Here is a 9,684-nt window from a genome sequence, read left to right as displayed (position 1 = left end):
CGTGTTGCATGCAATGCGTCGTTAGCCTCCATTTTCACTAGTATGCTCTTTCTCATTCTCTTCTTCATGTCGTCATACCTGTCGTGAAATCATGGAGAAGTCAACACCGCGAAGCTTCCGACGCCGCTTCGATAGGTGCCATAAAAGAAGATTCTCACACCAACACACATCACATGGATTTGATGCCGGATAGGGCATCCGGTCATACACCAAAGCACCGCTTGGGTAGTCACCATATTCTCTCCAGCAATGTCCAATGGGATTTGCGTGTTGGGGTTATCTCTGTGAAACGATTGCAATCGGTTGAATTTTGTTGGAAAAAGAATGGAGGCAGGTCAGGCCAATCCGCTGGAGACCATAAACTTTGCTTCACGCATTTCCGCATCCTTCCCTCTTTTGTTGCTGGAGTAGCAGGAGTCGTCTGTTCGTTGTGGATGAAAAATAGATTGGCGTATTGGTGCGCCAAGAGATCCCGAATGTGGTCCCAAAACGAAAGTCACAGGAGCCCCAAAAGATGACCCAGGAGACAGCGGTACAATCTGGCATAACCATTTACCACCGTTTTTCGAGGAAGAAAGACACAGGCCGAGCAGACAGGCGACACACAATGGCAGAGCAGCAACGGAAATCTCCGAAAAAACACTCTTTAGCTTAAAATAAAGTTTATGAGTGAAACACAAGCCGCTGAATTCAAATCGTCTCTCGTTTCAAGCTGAACCGTGACCGGAAGAGGACGGATTGTGTCGATTCTGGTGTAGTCACGCTATCGGCGTTAGCAAGTGGCTTTTCAGCATCTCACTGTTGTCACAACAGGACATAACATGCACGACGCAGGAGTTAATTCGCAATAAAAAAGGTGAAAAATGTACCAAATCGCGTGCGGTACCAACACCAGAAATCTACGTGTGCGCTAGGGAATCCAGGTCATATGAAATGCGATGCTCTTGGAACGGATTTAATTAGTCTCAGGCATAATCAGGCCACCACGGATTAGAGCGTGGTGGTAGTAGATTTCTTTTACTTGCCAACTCTGCATACGTTTGCTTTACTCTCTTCGAGAAATTCGAGAGGACGTTTGCTACGCAGAAAAGATGGCATACTTACTTTCATACTTCATCTCGTGGTAGGTCAAGGTGAATTGTGGAAACAAATAAGGCTCGGAAGCACTAATGCCATCGAATCGTCTTTCGTATTTCCTTGGCACAACATTTTGGATAGCAAACGACCCAACATAGGATTCGTTTATGCAGCAGTAACAGTTGCGCTTTACGCTTCATTAACTAGGTTGTTTTTATTTCCAATACTTCCTTCACCCCTCATTATGGTTCTCTTGGTGTATGGCATCATGAGTTGTTCTTGGGAACCTGTGCTTGCAAGAGCGTCATTAAAGAGTTATTTTGTGACACAAATGACAATTAAACCTTCTGCAAAGGAGCTTTGCTCAAGTAAATCCTTGGTTCAGAAGGAGTGAAATTTGCCATTTGCTGGACTGGAGACACTGGTGATATATCGTAGTTGCAGCAGATGCGAGTTCATAAATTAATTTCACATAGCATAAGAAACAATGCGTATGTACATGAAATTTGCTTTAAAAATAACAAATTAATATTATGATGAGCAATGGTAACATGTTGATAACAATTCATTTTGTTTAAAACTGTTTGACGATAAGAGAAGAACCAAACAACTGGGATATTTTCTGCAGATATTAATTAAATCGCAACAGTACTAAATTCCAATCCCGTCCAACACCGCTCAATGTTGTTGTTGATGCAGCTGTCCCGAACAAACTTACATGCTCCATGGCGCTTATGCTATAGTGCATGAACATTCTTCCGGTCATTATCAAAACCTTCTCTAAAACGTTTGGATCGTTTGTGGATTGAAGCGAACATGAGCATTTTCTTTTCGCAGCACTAAGCAGAAAAGTAGTTGCAGTATATGTTCCAGCGGAAGAAAAAGGTACATTTAAAAGCAGCTCGCATCTTATGTAAGCGAAAAGAAGAACTATTTGAACCTTCCAAAATCATGTTACATGCAGCCAAATAAGTTGTTTAACCTGATACCCCGATACGGTGATAGATTAAAAGAAAACTACCCAGCTGTTAGAAATTCTATTCTTAAGCCTATCTTGTGAAAATTCAAACATGCGAAGCTTCTAAAACTAGTCCAAAATTCGTTGATTGCTAATGGCCTACGTTAAACTTCTGCTATTGGTAGATATTAAAGATCATATAGATAAAGATCTATCTATTCCACTGTTTGATTTAAATAATTTTGAATTCCTCTTTTCTTCCTTATATGTTTTCGCTCAATTTTCTTCAGAAATATGAACGTAATCTTCAAAACTAGAAACACATAAATGACATGATGACATAAAATGCACAACTCCTAACCAAAAATCTCTTAATGCTATGCAGATAAAGTGGGGACGGAGAGCGAAAGATTGTTGGGGCTCCGAAACGTGTTAAGTTTTCTTTTTTAATGCTTCCACACCATCGACGCCATCGACGAGCTCACGCAAAAAATGTTCATTAAATGCATCGCACCGAAACAAAACGATTCGGACGGCGAAAGCAAACTGGAATCTGAAGATAAACAATTGAATTCTGCACTTCGTCGTTAAGGATTTTTTGAAGTATTCCCGGCGTCGTTAATGGTTCCCCACGACTAGAACCTAAGTAGACGCCAACTGGAAGCGATCACAAACCAGAACACACCGATGTCTGGGAAAGCCAACAAGTAGCAGCTCAAAGCCACTTGCCATTGACTACTGCACGAGTGTTTGGTGGAAAAGTTTTCCTTTCCACAGACGCCTCATCCTTTCGTAGAGTTTTGTACTCCAGACGGAAAAGTCATTGCGCTGGAACAATAGAGGGTGAGCAAAGGCAGACGCCGTCATTGTTAGGTGGCTGCCAAGCAATTTACAGTCCTTCGGGAATCATTAGACCTTTTGTCGGAGCCATTTTCTAAGAAGAAACGAACCATTTTCCCCACTAGGTTGCAGCATTTAGTATCGCCTCAATGCGAACAGAAACGCACCCAAGTGAGACAAATGTTGGAACCATCCGCGCAACATTGCTAATTCATAAATGTCATTAAATATTTAAAAACACTTTTGCTCGAAATGTTGTTGCCTAACAGAAGCTTTTTCAGCAAAACAACGTGTTTATCCCTAATCTGTGATCCCAATCCTAAGACTTGGACATCTCTGAGCGCACTTTGAAAAATTTCCAAAATTTCTTAAAATTCCAAATTGCCAATGCATACACCATTGCCTTTTGCTACCCAGGATTAATGGATTACCATTTCATGTTTTGCAAGCTTATACTCTATTGTTTAACGATCATTTGTTCTTTCGCGTTTTTCACTCGAATGGATGATTCTTTATTTGAAGTGCAGTGCTTGAAGGAAATTTCACAAAACAGGAGGAGCGATGGGGTTAATAATGTTTTATAAAGAGCCAGTGATCGCGAAGCAAACGTCGAAAGGGCAAATTTCAATATATCAAACCTTTTCAAGCCTCAGTAATGCTTTTCTCCTCCAGCATGTCTATATACAGTGTATTGCAATATTGTTGCTCGAAAGAGGCCACATGATAATACAACAATAACCGTTGCGACTGCACGAGTTGGTATATTTGCTGAGTCAAAATTTAATTTCCCTTAATCACTTTTCTCAGCAACTATCCTTCATTTCCTTCTTTGGACCACCAAGTGCAGTATATCCGTTATGTATCAAGTAGGATAGCGAAGGAATAAAGAAGAAAAAGCTCATCTTGTCCATTCCAACTATTTCTACTCACTCACCGCAAATCCGATTATGCGAAGGGATCTGAACCACCCTACAGGCTGCACGAATAATAGTCCAATGCTGATGCCGGGCCTAGTTTCTACTCAAGCATAATTTCTCATTCTGCCACAGCCAGCTATTATATAAACGATTTGCCGCCACACAAATTCTGTTCGTCAAGCATAATTTTTGAATGAAAAATCAATCAACCTTATCCTATTTAACACTTGAAATCTGTGAAACAGTAAACACCACCGATTCACTTCGAAAAAGGACTTGGGAAGAGAAAGTTTCACAGGGTGTGCAACGTGCAGTATTCTTTCTAATGAAAGCTCTCGAAATTCTGATCAAAGATGCATAGCACTATTCCACTGCTTCTGGTTTCCAGATAAAGTGCGTTTAATGTGCCCGAACTAAACCAGATCACAACGAATTTCAATTCCAAACCCAACGCCACAACGCACCAAGCTCAGCACCTGGCACTATTGTCGTATTTGGAGCGATGATAACGGATAATCATTCACATTGAGACTTTCAACAACGGAACGCATTCACAGTAAAAGTTTACATGCCTTCAGATTCAAAATTTCATGATGCGCACGAATCATCCAACTGGAAGCTATCCAATAGTCTTTCGGATTGACCATTTCGGAATGACACCAGCTGTCTGGTTGTATTAAGGGATAAATTTTCGTTTCATTTACATTACGCCGCCCAAACACAAAGGCTGTTGACAAACGATTACGCTACGAAGGATTCATCGGCAAGTTAAACCAATTATCCCGTTCCCATCTCGAATGACGCGGATCATCCTCATCCACCAGCGCCATTACCATTGTCGTGAGTATCATCACCATTGTGAGGCGGCTTGATAAATCAGAAAATAATTACTTTCATCGCTTTTGTGGCGGGGAAGATATCTGATTGGGTTAAGTCATTCCCACCTTCGGCGGCAGATCTTAACACCTTGCGGCATTGGGATCTCGAGAAGACCTTGGTAGCTGGCTTCATTCTCAAACAATATTGCTGCCGTTAATTAACGCGACAATCAGGTGAATAATCTGTTTAATGAGCAGCAACAAGTCAAACACTGTTGGTCAAATGCTGTTAACGAGATTCTGGAATAAGTATCCCATATAGACGGACCTGAAAGCCTTACAGAAATTCTCTTTTCTTTTTTCTTTTAGTCCTCGGATAAGAAGACTCCATGATAGATTCTTGAAATTAATCCAACAAAAATCATTGGAAGAAAAACAGTAAAACTTTAGTAAAACATTCTTCATGTTTTTTTTTCTGTTAGATAGGTTGTACAGCATCCTTTCTCGAATTCGAATTTCATTCCAAAGAATTTCCTGCGATAAACCCATTCATTCTAATCGACGTTGATGGTTTAGTCAAATGATTTCGAAGCAACAAGCCCAACTCGTTGTCAAGAGCGACTGTGCATAATAATGGTTACCTGCAAATCAACAAAATCGATGTCATGGTGTTTAGAAATACCGAGGAAACCATAAAAGATGAACTACAAACGACGCCATTGAATCTAACATGGTACAGTTATGATATTTTGGCATCTCCGGTATTCCTGGTTCATAACATTACCACCTAGCATCTGCAACCTCTGCTCTCCTCCGCAGTGAACATAAGAGGATTCAAATTCTGTGCTGGTCTGGAACCTCATCATCTTCTGCACCATTTGACGAACATTTTGGTGCGCACCGCGAGTTGTGTTCGCCGATGCGGTGCTAATGTTCTGGGTAAACCGCAATCGCATGCCGACATGCTTAAAACGGCGTTCTACGAAACCCTATATGAGCCTGCCTCGCGTGACGTACGGACCAGCGAGAGACAAGGTGACAGGAGTAAAGAGTGAACCACATTCTTCGATTTGAGTCGAACTATGAAGCGCGAAGAAGGTTGTTCTACTTTTCCATCATCACAAGGGAGGCGACCTATTTTCGCTTGGGGTTGATGATACCTAAATGTTCTATTATGGATTGGCATTGATCATAGGAGTAACAAGACAAGCGTCTTTGCTGTTCTAACTTTAAGCACCAATGCTTAAACCAAAGAATAAGCATTTTCAGGTGGTCAGGTGGACATTCTTGCCTAGTTTCGCAGTATCGGGCCGAAAAGCCACCGTTCGGAATGTCCTTCAAAACGAGAACGATAAGCTTCTAAAGCCGTGGCCACACGGAGCGAAAATTTGCGCGCAAATTTACAAATTAATGCCAAATCGTTTACGCTTCGATATGTTTACGTGGCCGGGTTGAGGAAATTAAAATCGTTTTGTGGAAGAAAAGGATTGAACACACTAGCAATGATCACTATCTATCAATGTAAACCACAAATAGAACATATTGCGAGCCCTTCCGTTTGCAAACAGCTTTTACTCTAGGTTTTACGCTCCACGGACCTATAATCGTTTGACAGCATGTAAACGGCAAGCGTAAATGTTTTGGCATTAATTTTTTCGTTTGCGCTAGAGTTTTCGCCCCGTGTGGCCACGGCTTAAGACTCAAGCATAATCGAATGGCATGTAGATCCGAGCGACGGAATAAATCGAATTTCAAGCCGTCGTGCAACTAGACACGGAATGTTACGCTTTACTGGAAACGCAATTCATAAACACGCTTTTAATATTAACGACCACGACAACACCAATCCTGTCAAGTGTCACCAGCAAGGACAACAACGCAAGGACAAAAACGTCGAGAAGAAAACCCATTTAGTGTCACGCACCTTCCCTTTCTTCGTCTTTTTCCTAATCCTTCAGCATGGATACCTGCAATTCCTTTTGCTGTTTTATTACAAGGGCTCATGTTGACGAAACGCTTCAGCTCCTGTCAAATATGACGTCAAATGCCCGTTCATGTTACAAAACGTGGCCAGGAACCTCGAACATATAAGGTTGCGACACATTTCTCTCGCGACCAGAACATTTTACCTATCGGCGATTTCATTTCTAACCAACACTAATCGGCAAGAACCATCATCAAACAAAACAATAATATTTCTCCATCAGCCAAAGAGAATGAAAAAGAATGAACAAAATGCGTCTCAATTGATGCTCGAACACGAACGGAATCGAATATCTTAAGCGCCAAAAGTGGACTCCCGCTTCGTGGAAACGCAATTCGTTTCCTTCTCTACAACAAACATCGCTCGTAGGGAATTGGCGAGGTTGTCCATTACATCGCTGCACGCAGGGTGGAAAAGAATGAAGACATCGTCTGTGGATCGCTTCGCCAAATTCAAACATACCCTCCGCTGCTGGGAACGCTTCCGCTATCACCTTCACAGGTCGTAATCATAAAAATCGACGATAAACGTGGCCCACAAAACACCCGACATTCGATTGCACCGCGACTCATAGGAAAGGTAGCGTGCGAGAAATGGATGTTCACTACGCCCTAGAGGAAATATTATGGAGCTGTGATCAGGGTGCACTGCAGGGAATGTGTGCGATGAACATGTCAATGACAATGCCGGCATGATGATAATGGAAAACACTCGCTGGTGGTGGTGGCTTCAAGTTGCTCTTAGCCATGGGTGCGTCTGGGACTTCTTAAGCGATGGAGGTGCCTGCTGTGTGTCTTTCACGCATTTGCCATATGCTGATATCTGGTTGGTTTTACTGCCTCACCATCCGCTTGATGGAAATAATGGTTTCGTTCAACCTTAACTTATTTTGTGTAATGTGCTTAACGAAGGATTCTACATTAAATTAAATGAAATAAATTGGATTAGGTAGCACTAGGTGCCTTTTTAAGATATCCACTCAGACATCAAACAACCTGCTCCACTCTCTTACCAGTTGCTGTGCGTTTGTTTGTATTGGTATCACAACCAAGTGTTGAAAGTAAAACTCTCTTCTTCGACGGATACAAAGTGGCGTTCCAACAAGCGAACATTATTTATTCAAGAATCATTCTATTTTCTGCATCCTCAACGGAAGGGAGAATTTGTCGATATCAGAAGCAACAGGAAATGAAGCAACGTGAAGTCGATATCAGAAGCAACAGGAACCTTGGTGAAAAAGTGGTGAAAAAGAGCATACGTGTTTGCTTCGGCCTCCGACAAAAGTAAACAAAAAAGTGTGCTTCCAGCGAAAACTAGGGTAACGGCGCCTTCCACAAGGAAGCCGTAGTGTACCAGCAGCAGCAGCAGCAGTTCGGGGAGCCATAGAGATCGGTGGCCGAGCGGGGAAACACCTTTTGTTTTCTCGCAAAGCGACGCTATCGATCAGCTGGTTCCCGCTCGATCAGCTGCGCATAGTGGTGTGCGTGCGGTGTGAACGCGCATTATCAGTTGTAAACTGATAAGGACGACGCGTGTGCGTGAGACTGTCGCGGGTGTGAGGAGAAGTGCGCGTACTCTAGTCGCCAGTGGGCAAAGTGAGTGGAAAGTGAGTGGTCCAGTGAACATTGTAGCGCGAGTATGAGTTCCTCCTCAAAACAGGAGCAAGAGGCGGCGTTTAAGCGCAGCGATAAAATGTCGCGGTCTCCGGCGAAATGTAGAACGAGCTGCAAGCCATCGCCGAAGGCAACTGCGGCGGAGCCAGCAGCGCCCTTTGTGCGGTGCCAAGCCGCCAAGTCAACGAAAAGTGGACAGGATCTAGTGAAGGCGATAATCGAGTCGACGGACCGGATCATCGCGCTGGCAAAGACTCGGCAGTCAGGACCCCTGCTTGACGTCTACCAGCTAGCGGTCCAGCAATTGGCAGATCTACGGATCGTCCAGGCTGCCTTTCGGAAGGAGGGCATAAGGGCAGACGAACCGGCACAGCCGGTACATGTGTCCACCCAAACTGCTTGGACATGGGAAACCCGTGGCACGCAGACAGAGGTGCCTGCTATGGAGGTAACGGTGGTAGGCACTGCGCCTCCCACCACTACTCCCGCAGTGGGGAAACGTCAGAGGAGCTCGCCCGGAGAGGCAAGCTCCTCGCAGAAGCGAGATAGGAAAGAGCTGGTAACGCCTCTGAGACTGCCGAAACCACCGAAAGCGCCTGCTACGGTGGAGGCGGTGAAGGCAGCAGCGAGGGCGACGGAAACGACAGTGGCGGCGACGGCGGCAACGACGACGACGACGACGGCGGCGACGACGACGGCGGCGACGACGGCGGCGGCGACGACGGCGGCGACGGCGGCAGCGCCGGAAACGGTAGAGTCGTCGGCGTCGGACGGTTTTACATTGGTAGAATCGAGGAGGAAGAAGAAGGTGGCTAAGGAGAGGGTTGCGTGCGTAGAGAAGGCGGCCACGCCAAGCCGAGCACCGATCAGAGGGGACGCTCTGCTGGTCAAAGCGGCGCAGGACGGCGAGTACGCCGAAATCTACAAGAAGCTAACCACCGCGGAGGACACGAAGGAGCTTGGCGAGTGTGTCCGCGAAGTAAGCAGATGCAGCAATGGCGGCATGCTGCTGCAGCTTCGCGAAGGAGCCAAGAGCGCGTCCTACAAGGGGATTGTGCAAACCCTCCTGGGCGAGAAGGCCAAGGTGACTGCGCTGACTCAGCGACGCCTTGTGGAGTGTCGGGGCCTGTACGAAGGCGCCTCGGAGGAGGAGGTAGCCAGCGTGCTGCAGAGCAACTTCGGGCTGGACGAGAAGCCGGAGGTAAAGCTGCGTCGCTTCTTCAACCACAAGATGCTGGCGGAGATTCGTCTTCCGGTAGCAGACGCGGAGAAGCTGGTGAAGGCAGGCAGCATCCGGATCGGGTGGAACGACTGTTCCCTTCGCGCGGCGAATAGGCCCACCCAGTGCCATAAATGCTGGGGGTTCGGCCACACAGCCGGTGGCTGCAAGGGACCGGACAGGAGCCAGCAGTGCAAGCGTTGCGGAGAGGAAGGTCACCTCTCCACACAGTGCGTAAACGACCCAAAGTGTGCCCTG

This window comes from Anopheles darlingi, chromosome 2 (genome assembly GCF_943734745.1).
Source record: "Anopheles darlingi chromosome 2, idAnoDarlMG_H_01, whole genome shotgun sequence".
Lineage (NCBI taxonomy): Eukaryota > Metazoa > Arthropoda > Insecta > Diptera > Culicidae > Anopheles > Anopheles darlingi.
Note: the sequence above shows the minus strand (reverse complement) of the source record.